Source organism: Juglans microcarpa x Juglans regia, chromosome 5D (genome assembly GCF_004785595.1).
Source record: "Juglans microcarpa x Juglans regia isolate MS1-56 chromosome 5D, Jm3101_v1.0, whole genome shotgun sequence".
Taxonomy (NCBI): Eukaryota; Viridiplantae; Streptophyta; class Magnoliopsida; order Fagales; family Juglandaceae; genus Juglans; species Juglans microcarpa x Juglans regia.
In genome coordinates, this window is record NC_054602.1 from 15,941,712 (window position 1) to 15,959,864 (window position 18,153).

The following is an 18,153-nucleotide window of genomic DNA, read 5'->3' on the forward strand; positions in this document are numbered from 1 at the left end:
TAAAAAAAAGACACCATCGAGTACAAGGTGGCTCCATATCTACTATCCAGAAAACTCTTACCACATTTTGGTAGAAAATACACTCTTTCCCAAAATCATGAGTTATCACTCATATTCCTCAAGTAACTCCCACTACCTTGATCTAAATCAATATTCTACAAAATACATCCATTATCATAGACAGAAAACCAATATCAATCAACCTCAGCATCCCAAATTAAAAACAAGACCAAAATACACCCATCTCATCTAAGATAAGAAACATACACTAAAAGGCTCGATTCCAACCTGGCCAACCAATAAGAGCGCCTATAAACTTATACCCGACAACCTAAACCCAAAAGCTCATCACCTACCTTCTGAATAACATCTAATCTAGCAGTGACTAAACTCACTACGAACCACCATTAACTTCACCAAAACATTATCAAAACCTTCTTAGTAACTTGCCCACCTACTTCTACTTCTATAAGCTAGTATTAGCACGACTAGTTCCTTCAATAGCACATCACTATTAAACCTCGAGGCAAGCCATACTGCTCAAATCTTCAATCCACCAAAAGCCATTGCAAAGCACCCATGGATCCTAATGCTTTATTAACTCACATATTTGATCATATTATCCACTGCTGATGCCTAAGCTTCAACTTTCAAGATCTTATCATACACCATACATGATGACCCATCAATCTCTCTTCAAATTAAATAACAATGTTCTTAATTCAACCAACTAGATGCTTAATCTCCAAAGGAAAGTATAGCCTCGAAATTGAAATTCCTAGGTAACCTCAAGTCACAATTAATTCTTGTAGATAAACACAACAATTATTGCCAACCATCATTCTATTGAGTAACCCACTTCGACTGCTCACTCCAATTGACTCGCCAAAAAAAAATCCAAGTCAAAATCTCTTGAGTTTAATACTATTGTATTTACTCCTCTTCAACACCTACCAAAGCCACTTCTTTCAAGCCAAAAAAATGAGACTAGGACCTGTACTCTCCGAAATGCTTACACACTCACCACTACTACGCATCGATCTCATGCACCTTAGCCAAAACCAATAATCCTCCAAACATGCAAGTGATCCATCACTACCATTTTCATCATCTGGACCTATATCTCCGAAATCAACAAGAATCATTTCCTAAATCCACACCATCTATTACCCTTAAAATTGATATGGATTAAATCCTTAACCTGCCACTATAACCTCGAGCTAAAAACAATCATTTTTCGAACTAGATCAACATCTTCAATCCTCAGAAAATACACGAACTAGATCATTACCTTCCATCTCCAAAGAAATTCCCTCCTGAAAAATTCTCATATTAATAACTCAATTCTGATCAATCCTATTTTAATGGTTACCGACTAATCAATCGCAGAATAGATCAAGCTAGCGTACCAAGTCTACAAAACTAAGAACTCAAATCCTATTATAATTCAGCCCTTCAACTCTGCAATTCTAAAACCTTAAACTAGATAAGAATCATTTCCCGAAATCTTCAAGATCGATGACCTTAAATCTAAAACATTCACCTTATAAAGCTTGTAAATTCTAAAGTCCCAAATGTTATCAAATTGCTTATCAAAGTCGGCAAGATCGAAAACTTCTAATCTAAGTAATCCTTCAAATGCTTGTTGAATCTACCACCTTAAATCCAATAAACTTATTTCCTAAAAATCTATAGGGCCTCAAACCTTAGATAAACTTCTCATAAATCTAATCTTGAAGTTCGTTGAGCTTAGAACGTCTATATAGACTCATTACATAAATTCTACGGAACCTAAGACCTCAATTGTCCTAAACGATTTAAAACTATTCCCTCCTCAGTTGCGACTTGAGTTCCTACTCCATAGAGTTCACCCAGACCATGTCGTTCGAGCCTCGTTATTAAAAACAAACACACCAAGAGTTCAGGCCTACTACACTAAATGTTCAAGCCTAACAATGGCTTTCATAGACGTACCATCATCCTGCCATAGCACAACCCTTACCCACGTTTCAACTCCGAGCAAAAAAAAACAAAACAAAATTCCATAAATAAATAACATACGGCAAAATGAATAAAACAAATGAAGTAGTACACAATAAAATAATTAAAACAATTACAATAACCTACCATCAAATAAAACAAATAAAATAAAATAACATACAATAAAATAAATAAAACCAATAAAAACAACATACTTTAAATTAAATAATTTCAATTTACAACTTTTAAAATTTCTAATACCTCACCTAAGGGACATGTGGTTTTACTCAAAGCCGAATTGCTCTGATACCACCTGTGGCGCCCCCGAACTCCATGTACGGAAACTCGAGAATCGAGACGCCTGGATGATACAACACGGTCACGCATCCCAACGATAGTGCCAAGTGTGTGTATATGCAACCGTGTACAATAAACAATGCAGTGGGTAATTTACATAAGTCAACTAAATATCAGAATTTTTACTACAAATTTACATAAATAAATTGCTTAAAGAGAGTTATATAGTTATCCCAAAATAAAATATAATACAAGTCCAGATACAATTACGAGTGATCCCATATCACTTCTCGGGCGAAGTCGAATCCTCAGGCTCACCCTCAGCATCATCTGCATCGAAATCTGCGTTACCATAAAACGTTACTACAGGTAAGTATAATCCAAACAACCATCGAGAATAAAAATGCATTAATGCAACCAACAATTATGCATGCATATGATGAGATATGCAATATGTCCAAAACATCATTTTCTCCGAAAATGAATATTTTCCAACAAATGCCGAAAATCCAATTTGGCCCAAAATATTTCCATAAAAACATTTCCCGCCATTTTCCCTGAAAATAGCCCAAAACAATAATCCACCATTTTCCCAAAAAATTATTTTATCCAACACACGCTATTTTCTCAAAAAATAGCCCAATAATCCATTTTTACCGTATGCACCATGATCTCCCCTAGGGATCATCCGCACACCTTGGCTCCCATCGTCACACTACAGGTAACGACCGAGAGAGTAACTTCGTAATGGGCGATGCCCAATTCCGCGCTCAGCGCGTTCGTAACCAAGCATCCTCTAACCCCCGCCAGCAGAGGGGCCACGGAGTCGACACAAGAGCGTTACCATCCCGTTCGATCCAGTTGTCACCCAGCAACAATCCAGGGGACGTCACTTAGTATATTCTGCCACGAGTGACAAGAGGAGTTCCACCGAGATAATGCCCTATCTCGGCTTGGGGTCGTGATACACATGCACCCAAAAATCCTTTCTCACATGAAAACTCAGTTTTCAATAAACACATGAACATAAATGCAATTACACAAAAACCTAGTTTTCATTTGCAAACATGATCATGCGTGCAAATATGCAATGTACATGAAACGACGCAATATCCAACACCCAACAATTCACAACACAATCCATACACACAAACAACTCCATCCTCTAATCTATCCGACCCTCCTACTCCTCGAACTCAGTCCGGCACAACCAACCAGATCACAGTAAAATGAGTTAGTGCAAAATACATTTAAATCACAAAAGTCCTTTGGAAAAAAACTTACAGCACTATAGTATAATTTTTTAAGGATCACGGAGGTGCATGAAGTGGCGGCACAACAACATAACAGTGCAAAAATGCACTGTGGCCGTGGGTCTCAAAATGTAAGATTTCAAACGAGGACAAATGAAGACTCGAGATTACTAGGGAAGGGCTTAGGGATGTCAGTGAAGCTAATGGTGGTGGTGGTTGGCCGTGGGTGGCAGCGTAGAGGGCGGTTGAAGTCTAAAAAATTCAAAACGGAAATGGAGTTGGATGGACTTCACCAGTGGTGGATTGGAGCTGAGGATGGGTGGGTTAGGTTGCTGGGAGGTCGAGGGTGATGTGGTGAAAAGATAGTGGCCGGTGGTGGCGCAACGGCTGCTTGCGAACACAAGAGGTGCCACGGCTTGATGCCGTGCGTGGGGGCTGACAGCGGCGCGAGAGGGGCTGGAAATCGGAGGGCTAGTTCGCCAGCCGGAGGGGAAGCAAACGGGACGGGGGGTGATGCACATGGAGGAGCACGGACAGGAGAATGAGAGGCTCGCGCGGGGGAGAGAAGAGAGAGAGGAGAAAGAAAATGAGGAGAAAAAGAAAAGAAAAAGAGGAAAAGAAAAAAGGGAAAAAGAAGAAAGTGAGGAAAAGAAATGAGGTACAATCCTCACATCTTGGGTCATACAAATGATCCAACGAAAAAGATTTCAAAACAACAATTCAAATAAAATAATTTAAGCATAATGATTAAATGAAAATAAAATAATTAAACCCAACAATAAATTAATTTAAAATAAAGAGCAATTTAAATGCATAACAATAATTAATATATAGAAAGCATATCAAATTAATTTTCACAAATTAAAAAATCATAAAAATAAACCAACTAAAAATTTGATAAATTTAAAACAAGGGAATTAATATCTTAATTAATAAAAATAAACCTTCAATTAAAAATACACTAAATACAGGATGTTACAAAAACTACTATTATAACCTAACAATAATTTAACACTAATTAATAACATAATACAATTTATTAAGAAATTATATTTTATTAATTAAATCTATTAAATAATAATAGAAACTCATTTCATAAAATACACTTAACCAGACTTAATGTGCTAAAAATAAAATTAGACTTCCCGTGAAACCATGAAGTTTGTTTGACGTAATTATTGTTATGTCCTTGAGTACAAACCATGGCAGAGTTATTTTTTTCACTGGGCTCGAATTTTGAGTTAAACCATGTTTTGTGTGGAGTTTTGGTTGGGTGGATTATGATGGATTTAATGAGTATATTTTGGTGCTGAGATTACATATTGTTTGCATGAATAATATTATAAGACCACACTACAATAGAATGTGTCTTTTGTGACAGAAGAAATCGTCACAAAAAAATGGCAAACCGTCACAGAAAGTAACGTTCGGACATCAAAATAAACATTCGAACGTTAATCCGACCGATTGGAGTTCGAATGAGAGACTTTGACGTTCGTTGATTATAGTTCAAACGCATCATAGTTACGTTTGAACGTTTATTCGTCCGAACATTAATCGCAACAAACATTTGAATATTTGTTCGAACGTAAATGGAAATGTTCAAACATAACGCTCTTAACGTTCGGACGTTATTTCGAATGTAAACGAAGGAGCGTTCGAATGCAAGTGGTACATTTGGAGATTTGTTCGAACGTTAATCGTTTAATCGTTCGAACGGTTTGGTCATTTGAGTGTGAGTACGTTCGAACGTATAAGCCTACGTTCGAATGTTACTATTGAATTTTATGAATTCATGTTTGAACGTTGGTTCGACTGTGAACCAACGTTCGAACGATTTTAATTTACATTCGAACGTAAATATCAGAAATACTAATTTCATAAAATTTAAAAATATAATACCAATTGTATCATATTACATACCATCAATTAACAAGTAACAATGTCTTATAAAAGGATAAAATTAGATATTAAAACTAGCCACAAATACTAATGAAATTTATTTCTTCTTTCCCTCGTCCACCGCGATTCTGTTGTAACGACATAACACGCTCCATTTGCACCATCATCTCCCGTTGCACTTGCTCTTGTACTTCACTGCGTATTCTTTCCTCCTGGTCTCTCTGTTGGTCCTGCAAACGCGTCTCTAAATGAGACTGTCGTTCTAAGAGAGACTCTAACTCTTGCTGCATCGACCTCATATACTCATTCTCACGCCGTGCAGCTTCTAAATCTGCCGTAAGATTATTAATTAGTGAAGCCGATGAGGTTGAGAAGGACGAATATCTATGCTTGATAGATCGTCCCAAACCTCTTGCCATACTAGACTGCAGCCCGAGCACTTGCGTGAATATGTCTATGTCACTAGGAGAGGATTCCCCAGAAGTCGACTGCATCTCCATCATTTTTGCCTGCAATTTAAAAGGTAATGATCGTAAATAATTAGTAATGTATTAAAAGAAATAGAAATAAAAAATTAATTATTCAAATGTTACATAAATAATTTATTTAACAAAATTAACACTGCTTACATAATTATCTGCAGCGACAGGATCCATCCACTCACTATACTCAATAGTGTGAGCAGCAGCATAGACATGAATGAGGGAAAAGTTCTCCGGATCATCACGTTTCTAACAAAGCGACATTAGAAATTTTAAAAATATAATGTTAATACTTAAATAAATGAATATCAGGAAAATAAATGAATTCTATAATTTTTTAATTACTATTTTTTCAGCAAGACGATGGAATGACCTTGAACCGGCATGATGGTGGACAGTCAAAGCGGATCTATTCTGTGCATTTGTAGAACTCAAGTGCTACAAAATATTTTAAGAATGTTAATTGTAATATGTATACATATAATCTATGGAACGAATATGAATATAAATAATTAAAAGATATAAATGTAAAATACCTGATAATCTGGAGATGCGAAAAGATCACAACACTTTCTCCAATCATCTAACTTCATCTGCTGAAAAGGAGACTGCGCAGCCTCTTCTAACGTCTCAAACTTATTGAAGTAGTCATGACATTGTCCTTTATAACATAGGAATAGTGTAGCCATCAACTCATTCACGGTTCTCAAATCCTCACTACGGCCAAAGTTAAAGTTGAATTCATCCTAATAAGGAAATCAGGTCAAAAATATGATATACTAATCTAGGTAAAAAAATGTACTCTCAAAGTAAACTCACCAGCACACCACTTCAAATATGCTCCTTAATCTCATTCGGAACATCTCGCCATGAGCGCACATAAAATGGAGCATAAGCTCGAACTACTATGCCAATATAGGAGGAAAGCACTGCTGCACTGTTATCCACTCCTCCAGTGGAATTATCAGGAATTGTGATCTTCAATTTTCCGTGCCTTCTATTTTTTTCAAGAGAGATACCACGTGTATAGCCACGACCGCGACGTGCAGATGCGTCAACTACATGATAATAGATAGTATAATTATAAATTATATAGTTATTGAGACAAAAGTATTAACTATATGATTAATTATCAACGACAATTTTTCCTTACTGGTAGGTGTCGACTGGCTGTTGTTCTCTTTTGTGTTAACTTGATCTTCAAGAACAGATTCCTCGAGTGGGAAGTCCTCAATGGGTTCAGGACTTGGACTTGGCGGAGGCACATTTCTTCGTTGTCGTTTCGGCGACATTCTTGAAAATAATTAATTATATCAAAGGAAAGTAATTAGAAGAAATTATGAAAATTCAAGATATTTTATAGTCACCTATATGAATTAAATATTTAGTACTTTTCTTCTTCATCTTCGGATGAATTTTCCATGCTTGTTTCAGAATCTCTATCAATAACATCTTCATCATCATCATGCACCTCTTCTTCATTTTCCTTATCCACCTCCTGTCCGGATTCTGATTCGTCTTCATATTCTGACTCTTCCTCTTCTTCCTCCTCACTTACTTGAATTGAATGATCATTTAATACAGACAGGTCGAGAGATGGATGGGACATCATCTCTACACAAGGGGAGCAACTCGAGTGCACTAAGGTCAACAAACAAGTTAATACCCTTTCCATCTTCCTGGTATGCCTCTACAATCAGAGTGTCATGATCTTCATCTCCACTATTCTCATAATCTGTACTCGTTCCTGCTTCATATATATTTTGAGGGACAAATTTTTGTTCGACTCGCCAAGTTATATCTCCACTATCTTCATCAGCACTTTTCATTAGATCAATCAAGTAATAGACTTGAGTAGCTTGACAAGCCAATACAAATGGATCATCTTCGTACCATTTAGATGCAGTATTGACACTCGTAAAGTGATTATCCCGATGTATCAAAACCCGACCACCGCGTAGATCCCACCAATCACATTTAAAGATATATGTTACAGACCCACCCAGATATTTCAATACGATAATATCACGTATGACACCATAATAGTCAATATCATCTGTTCCATGACTCCCCTCGACCAACACACCACAGTTTTGAGTCTTTCTATTAGATTCACGGTCCAGAGTATGGAATCTCTAACCTCGAACCGTGCATGCAGTGTATCAAAGTGCTCTATTTGAAGGACCACAGGCCAATGCATACAATTCAGAAGAAATTGATTCGGGATCACGAGCACGTTGTTCCAAAATCTAAAAATTGAAATAGTATATATTTATTATTTCATTATCCAAAGTTAAAAATTTTAAAATATAACATATATTTAATTTTAGATCAGACACGTTCTTCAAACCATCCGGGAAATTCTTCCTCGTGGCTTACCTCTATATTTTCTACACCTTCCGTTCTAAGTTTGTCCATGTGCTTACTGTTATAACATGTTGCAAAAGAAGTATATTTTGAGCATAACAATTATAGTTAATTTTAAGAAAACTATAATTATTCGAAACATGAAATGACATACCTGAGATAATCATCAATCTCTCGGCAATTATTTAGCACATACCACAGAACTTTACCCAACTCTCTGCCAATTAAATCGTAACCTGTTTGTGCACCCAAGAGTCGTACATTCTGGAAAATTACTAATAGCTCACGAGGAGGCGGAGCAGCAAGATCAGCATTTCACTCTTGATGATTAAATCTTGTCTCAACACCACGAAGATATAGAGAGCAAAATGTTAACCATTTATCGTGTATATAGGCCTCTGCTATTGAACCCTCAGCTCTGGCTTTATTCCCAGTAGTGCACTTCAGTCGACCCAAATATCTTTTAACTGGATACATCCAACGGAACTGCACTGGTCCACCCAAAAGTACCTCTCACGTAAATGTATTACTAAATGGACTATGACATCAAAAAATGATGGTGTAAAGATTTGCTCGAATTTACATAGTATAGTAGCAATGTCTTCTTCCAATTTCGACAACACATCTCGATTTACTACCCGAGTGCACAAATCCTTAAAAAACATACAGAGTTCAGATATGGCGACACGTACATTAGATGTCATCTTCCCACGAATTCCCACAGGTAATAACTTCTACAAAAATACGTGAAAGTCATAATTTTTCAATCCACTGATTTTCCAATCATCAGGACTCACACATTTACCAATATTTGAAGCATAACCATCTGGCAACTTCACACCTTGCAACCATTTGCAAAAATCTATCCTCTCCTCCCTGGTCATCATAAACATGCATGTGGCATGACCACCCTATTGCCTTCCACCCGCAAATGTAGATTATGTTTAATTCTCATTCTCTCAAGATCTTTTCTCGTCTTGATCGTGTCTTCTGTCTTTTTGTTAATACTCATCAATGTACCCAGTATATTATCACAAATATTCTTCTCTATGTGCATTATATCCAAACTCTGTCGCAACATGTAAAACGACCAATACAGCAAGTCAAAAAAAATACTACGCTTGTCCAATTCAATTCTGCTGCGCCTCTTTTTCTCTTGTTCTTTCCCCGACTTTTGCCAAAATTGTTCACTTTAACATGTTGCAGTTGTTCCACTATCTCTTCCCCAGACAACTCTTTTGGTGCAATTCTATCCTCTACTCTCCCATCAAACTTAGAACATTCTCTTCTCCATGCATGATTTGCTAGTAGATAACGTCGATGAACCATGAAACACAACTTCTGAGAATATTTTAGCCACTCACTAGCAGTTTCTTTATTACACGTCAGACACGCTAACTTCCCTTTCGTACTCCAGCTGGAAAGATTCCCATATGCGGGAAAATCATTTATGGTCCACATTACCGTAGCATGCATCTGAAAAGATTTGACATGGATGCATCATAAGTTCTAACACCTGTTTCCCATAACTCTTTCATCCCTTCAATCAACGGCTGCATGAATATGTCAATGTCATTCCCAGGTGATCTCGGGCCAGGGATGAGTAAAGTTAACAAAAAGTTTAGGGCCTTCATGCACCTCCATGGTGGAAGATTGTACGGAATCAATGCTACAGGCCAAGTGCTATAACTTGTACTCATATTCCCAAAAGGGTTGAATCCATCTGTTGTGAGTCTCAGGCACACGTTCCCAGCTTCTATCCCAAACTCTGGATATTGATTATCGAAAGACTGCCATGCAAGTGAATCAGCTGGGTGCCTCATATATGCATCATTCTTAACTCTTTTTTCCTCGTACCACCTCATATCATGAGCTGTTTTCTTACACATATATAGTCTTTGCAACCTAGGTTTCAAGGGAAAATACCACAACACCTTAATCGGCACGATTTTCTTACCATTCCACCTTGACTCTCCGCATACAGGACATGCTTGTTTCTCCTCGTTCTCCTTCCAGAACAAAACACATTCATTCTTGCATGCATGTATGGACTTGTACTCAAATCCTAATCCCTTTCTCAACATTTTCGCTTCATAAAAGTTCTTGGGCAATGCAGACCCTTCGGGAAGCACCTCGTTAAATAAGTCCAATACCATGTTTATTGCTTTCTTCGACATCTCGCACAATGACTTAATGTGAAGCAACTAAACAATAAACGATATTTTGGAATGTTTTGTGCAGCCTGGATAAAGCTCGCGCTTTGCATCTTCCCACATTGAAGCGAAATTATCACAATCAATCCCTCTGCCACTTGAGGCATTGTCGTCAACCTCATCCATAAACATCCCCGCTCCAATGTCTCCCAAAATCTTCTCCATCTCATCCTGCTCACAATCATCATCCATGTTTCGCAAATAATTGTGATGATCGACCAATACATCTGCTGACTGTTCATATGGCTCACCATGCAGTACCCATCGGGTATACCCCAAATCCATACCATTCACAAATATATGACTTTCTACTTCATCTAACCCTATCGCACACAAATTTTTACACCCTCGACATGGACACTTAATGTAACCAAGACTATCAGCAGAGGCCCGTGCAAAATCAATGAAGGTTCTTACGCCACGCGCATAAGGTATGTAATCATTTCCAAGTCTATCACCCAGACGCATCCAAGTTTTATCCATTTCTAAAAGCATATATCTATTAATAACACGTGCATAGAAAATTCACATGCATTCCATGCTCCAATACGAAGTTACTTTTTTTATAAGGTAGTTGGTCTTATCCTATTCGAGATTATATTATCCATATTGTACAAATCTCATCACTCTACTACTTTCCACGTTAGTAGAAATTTTAGCAGCACCTCCCCATAGTTCTCCAAGTACAAATGTTCAAATAGAGGGATTGTGACCCTATGAACAGTATACCCGAAGAACAGTAGAGGAAGACACCGAAACTTCATATTAAACGTGGAAAGTAACAGTAACAAAAATGTGCAATACAGATAATATAATTTCAAACTGTCCACGCTGGACAATTCAGGAATTAGTGGACACATAAATGTACACTAATTTTCAAACGGGTCTAAGGTTATTTATGCAATGTCATACGCATCTATAAAAAAACACTAGAAACAATATCTTCATGTCCTGTGTCTAGATTGTCAAACAAATAGTATTGCATGTTATATTGTTAAACTAAAGAGAGATGGAAGAATATATTCGCAAGTTTCGTATCATGAGTAGATTCGGGGGAGATTGATCTTGAAGAACTGCTTATATTTTAGTCTAATTGCTTAACTGTCATAGACTCTCTAGTCCTGACAACTCTCAATTAGTAATTGTCAAGACCGGAAGAGAGTAGTCGAGGCTAGAGAAACAATGACAGTCAAGCAAATTGATAGACATTTCTTCAAGATCATTCTGCCTCGTTGTTATTATATAATTGTTATATATAATTTTAAAGGTTATTATATATTTTTAATTATTATCATTCCACAATTATAATCTTAATTGTTATACTTAATTGAGTGAGTTATTTATTTATATAGACAATACATATATAATATTTATATAAGCATTTATTTGATCCTTATTTACTTACTCTTTAGTTTATAATAAATAAGTATATTTATTCCAACTCTACTTATTTGGTAGGTACAAGACTTTTTTATTGAAGAGTATTTTAATGGTTATAATATAATTTTAATTATTATCATTCTTAAAGTATAATTTTAATTGTTATACTTAATTTCAAATGTTATAATATAATATTAATTATTATCATTCTTAAAGAGTTATTTTAATTGTTATACTTAATTCCAAATGTTATTATAATATTTTAATTATTATCATTCTTAAAGTATCATTTTAATTGTTATACTTAATTTCAAATGTTATAATATAATTTTAATTATTATAATTCTTAAAGAGTTATTTTAATTGGTATAATTAATTTCAAAGGTTATAATATAATATTAATTATTATAATTCTTAAAGAGTTATTTTAATTCTTATACTTAATTCCAGATATTATTATAACATTTTAATTATTATCATTCTTAAAGTATCATTTTAATTATTATACTTAATTTCAAATGTTATTATATAATTTTAATTGAGTGAGTTATTTATATTTAATAAGTAATTATTAATTGTAGTTATTGTACGTATATATATATTTTATATATAATTAAGTTATATACTTTTTTTTTCTTTTTTTTAAAAGCAAGTGTTATACTATAGTTATAATTAGAATAATAATCATATTCTAACTAAATTAGTATGAATATATTATATATACTTATTACATGTTAGATATTAAATCTCATATTAAATGTGTATTAAATGTTTTTAATCTTTACTTAAATTAAAATCTTAAATTTATAATTTTCTTGTCAAAGAACAAATTTAAAAAACACAAAAAAAATTATTATGTAAAAAATTCACATAAATACGAAAAACTAAACACAATATATTTCTAACCATATAAACATATATTCACAGAAAATTCACAAATAATAATCATAATTATTTCAAGAGTAAGCATAAAATGATAACAATATGTATAAACATAATCCTAAACTTGAGTAAGCAATAACCATGTATTAACGAAACCTAAAGACAACATATTTTTAAACATGTTAACATATTCAAACAAAATTCACAAATAATAATTACAATATTTCAAATCCATATCACAACATATTCACAATAACTCACAAACTATTCTCAAACTATACAAACAATAATCACAATATTTCAAATCCATATCGCAACATATTCACAATAACTCACAAACTATTCACAAACTATACAAACAATAATCACAATAATCAAGAGTAATCATAAAATGTATAAACATATTGCTAAAGTTTAGAAATATACCTAGCACTAACAATATCCTCTTACAAATCAAAAACTTCCAACTTGCCAAAACAATCAATCCTTCAAAAAAATACAACATTAATTTATTATTTTGTATTATATAACAAAAACACAATACAAATATCATAAAATTAAAAAAAAAAAGACAAAAACTCAATATTTTTTTCTTACCAAAACTCAACGGGACTCTCACTTTAACTCTTTCTCTCCCTAATTCACGTCCCTCTCTCACTCAACTCTCTCTCACTCAACCCTCTCTCTCTCAACCCCCTCTCTATCTCTCCTGCAGAAGACTCTCTCTCAACTCTCTCTCTCTGTCGCGCACGGGAGAAGCAGAAATGAGCCGCTTCCACCCGTGCGTGAATTCATTAAGTCTAAAATTATTAGACGAGACGTTCAAATGTTATATTATCCCGCCCAATTTTACTATGACGTTCGAACGTAAGAAAAAATGATAATTTTTCCACGATTAACGTTCGGATGTTTTATATAAACGTTCGAACATACCCTTCGTATGATAGGGCATGAAATCTAGCGGGAAATTTCCTGCACTTTTTATTTTTATGTTCGAACGTTAAGGAATTTGTCGTTCGAACGTAAATAGATTTTCACCGACTAACGTTCGAACGTACAACTTGCACACTGAACATTCATATCATCAAAGAGTTACCATAATTGAGCGGGAAATTTCCCGCACTAATTTCCTAACGTTCGAACGTTCAGAAATTTTCGTTCGAACATTATAATTTTCTAGTGATTTTCAGTCACTAACATTCGAACGTACAGTATAAACGTTCGAACATTTAGATCATCACCTTAATTGAGCAGAAAATTTTCCGCACTTTTACTTTAATGTTCGAACGTACCCTTCCTAACATCAAAGAGTTACCACAATTGAGCGGGAAATTTCCTGCACTAATTTCCTACCGTTCGGACGTTCAGAAATTTGCGTTCGAACGTTATAATTTTCTAGTGATTTTCAGTCACTAACATTCGAATGTACAGTATAAACGTTCGAACGTTTAGATCATCATCTTAATTGAGCGGGAAATTTCCCGCACTTTTACTTTAATGTTTGAACGTTATAATTGAAATGTTCGAACGTACCCTTCCTAACAGATATAAAAAATATAGCGGGAATACATTATTAAAGTTCGAACGTTAAAAAATCATGGTTGGGCATAAATTTTTATTCAATAGTTAGTATTCCTTAGTATAATAGTTATATATACCTATTATTTTCTAGATACTCACAATATTTCTCTTCATTATAATTTTTTTTTTTTAAGTTGAAAAAAATACCAACTTCTTCTCACTATTTTCTTATTCCATACAACCTGGTTGTTCAAGATATTCTTTGTTACTCCATAAATTATGCATTATATACTATATTATAGTGTAGTATATATACTATATATATTTTATATATATATATATATGTAGTATGATAGCATAATACTTTATAAATAAAAACATAATTAATATAGTATATATACTATACCATATATATAAATCAATAATATATAATTAATAAAACGAACAACAAAACTTATATATATATAATGCACTATATAAATACTATATAGTAATGATTTTTCTTGAATCACATTATCGAAAGGTCATAATTTGTATGACTTTCAACTGCATCCAAATATATGACTTTCAATTTCATCCAACCCAGTTCCATACCGTTCATAAATATTCCCGACTTTCAACGACTATCAGCTGTTGCGGTACGGCTGGGTCTACCACTTAATGGACACCTATCTCGATGTCTGAAGATACGTACGACCCACTTCATAGCCACAAATGTAACAAATGAAGGTACATAACTACAACGTGATCACCAAGCTAGCTAGCTAGTCGGTCCTCTATATATTTATTACTTGTAACATGCACAATCATGGAGGATGTTTGAAGGTTACTTTGAAAACAAAATGGATCGATCCTCCCCAAAAAAATGCACCTTGCTATTTACTGATCCAATTGCCAGTCCTGTCTTTGATCTCCTTCTATATGAAAAAAGAATTATACTTTATATTTAGTTAAGTTATATATTTTTATTTTTTTTTAAGACATAATTTACACTATACTTATAATTTGAATAATAATCATATTCTAACTAAATTAGTATGAATATATTATATATACTTACTCCATGTTAAATATTAAACTTCATATTATCTGTATATTAAATGTTTTTAATCTTTACTTAAATTAAGATCATAAACTTATAATTTTCTTGTTAAACATATTCAATAAAAATTCAAAAATAATAATCACAATATTTTAAATCTATATCACAACATATTCACAATATTCTCACAACAATATTTATACACATATTAATTCATCAATGAACACCATAAACTCACAAACTATTCACAAAATTCACAAACAATAATCACAATTATTTCAAGAGTAAGTATAAAATCACAATAACATATATAAACATATTGCTAAACTTTAAAAATATAATAGCACTCACAAATTCAAAAAAACCAATTAATCTAATTGTCATTCATTAGGGAGAGTAATTTGATTCCAATCAAATTATTTAGAAAATTGTACACTAGAATTTTGGGTACTAGATTGTAATAATAAAATATATTGTTTTAGACAAGTAATAAGAGCATGTGGTTCTAATGTTGATTTCATTAGTTTATAATAGATCATATATATATATATATATACTATATTCTATATTATATTATATAATATTAGATATATACTGTACTATATATATAATACAGTATATATAATATACTATATATATTATAGTATAATATTATATATTATAATGCTATATACAACATTATAATATATAACATATATTAATAATATAATATAGTATAGTTAATATTTAGAAAAATAAATCGAAACACGTTCGAACGTACTAAGAATTACATTCAAACGTTTTGCGTATATAAGGTGGAAACAGAACGGCATCCATGTCATTTTCACCGTTATCATCGTCTGACTGTTGCACGCCGCTTCTCCTCCGTCGCCGCAGTCGTCAAACTCCACCACAACCGTCACTAAAAGGTAGGCATTCATCTTTTAATCAAATAACATGTATTTTATTTAAGATTTGGATTGAGTTTTGTTTAAAAAGGATAAGTGGTGGCCGGATTTTCAACTCTATTTTCCAGCCACCACAGCTTGTCATTGGCCAAATAGTTACCGTAGAAATGTTTCTTGAAGTGTATACTTCATTTCTACGGTGGCATTTCGGCATTTAGAACGCTGTAAATTAATTTTCGAGATTGTAATAATGGCTGAGTCGATTCAGACATTCTGTCTCATAACGTTCAAACGTTTCACCAAGACGTTCGAATATATGACGTTTCAATTACATAGTCGTTAAGGCTTATACCTTCGAACGTTAATTTTTTACATTCAGACGTTATTTTTCATAAATTTTACGTCCACGTTTAATAAATACATCCGAACGTACTACTTTTTTAACTTTATTTCAGCTTTAACGTTCGAACGTAAATTCTTTACGTTCGCACGTTAAACAATACTATGAATGTATAAGATACACGTTTGAACGTATGTCGTTTAAATTTATTTGCTATTTACGTTCGAACGTTTCACCAAGACGTTCGAACATACAACTTTACAATATTTATATTCGAACGTTTGGACGTTTGGATGTTCATATTTACGTTCAGACGTAAAACACATACGTTCGAACGTATAATATAAACGTCCGAACATACGTCAGCCAATATTTATTTACTGCTTATGTTCGAACGTGTATGTTATACGTTCGGACGTAAGTGTTTTGCTTGCGAACATAAAGGTAACACGTCCGAATGTCTTATCTTAATGTTCGAACGTATATTTTACTATGTTCGAACGTTAATGCAGAGCAGCTTAAAATTAACACAAAAAATACCTCAATGTAAATAATTTTTTTCTTTCTCTATTTTCAGGATATAGCTCATCCTCTGCATACTAGGAAATGAGGGAGGGAAGGAGCCACTCAGGATACTGCTCGTATCAGGGCTCGTACTGTTATGGTAGAGCGAGAGGTCCTAATTAATGAGTTTGACGAACTCATTTGGGAGCAGACGAACCTGAGAGATGTTTTCCTCAATATAGGCTAGGGAAATATCTGTACATTGAGGGGGAAGGTATACCCCTCAATGGTTCAGGAGTTCTATATGGGGATGTGTGCCATGCCTCAGGACACATCCTCTCACTTCGTGACTATACACAGTGTTTCTATTGATATTTCACCAGATGTCATCGTCGAGCACCTCGGGATTCATCGAGGAGTTGAGACATCTGCACACGCTACATCCCGTGAGGATGTAGCCACTTCTGCATCATCTATTGGCCACCCATTTGAGCCAGCATTAGCCAGAGATGCAGACCGATCAGAGGCTGAAGATACTGGCCTCGAGGCTCGAGATGATGACCGAGATGAGGATTTCTACATCCTAACCTGGAGGGACCGCATGTAGATCGAGAGGAAGAACGCATTCAACCAGAAGCATCTACTGCCTTTCTTCTGCATGTTGCACCTTATTGTTGCAACAAACGTGGATCTTGTGGCACATAAAACCACATTTAGTAAGCTTTGGGCATAGTTTTTTATACAAGTGGCACGTGGAGATCCCATAGATTTGCCACTTCACATCTTTGGGAGGATCCTTTATGAGGCGAGTATCGTCTCCACAGATAATCTCCCATACGGTGTCCTGATCAGCCGGCTTTTACTTGCACAAGGAGTGCCAACTCAGCCAGAGGAGCGGGTGAAAGATCAGATGAGCCCCCTCGACATGACCACGCATCGACGTAGCATTGGACAGGCTAGGGGACATCAGCCACCCCCTATAGAGGATCTAGTTCCTCCGACGCAGCCTGAGCCAGGTCATGTGGGGAGTAGTAGTCAGCAGCCACCGAGTACATCTGTGGGAGATGCACAGCCTGCTTGGGTTGATGAGGTGATCTCACAGC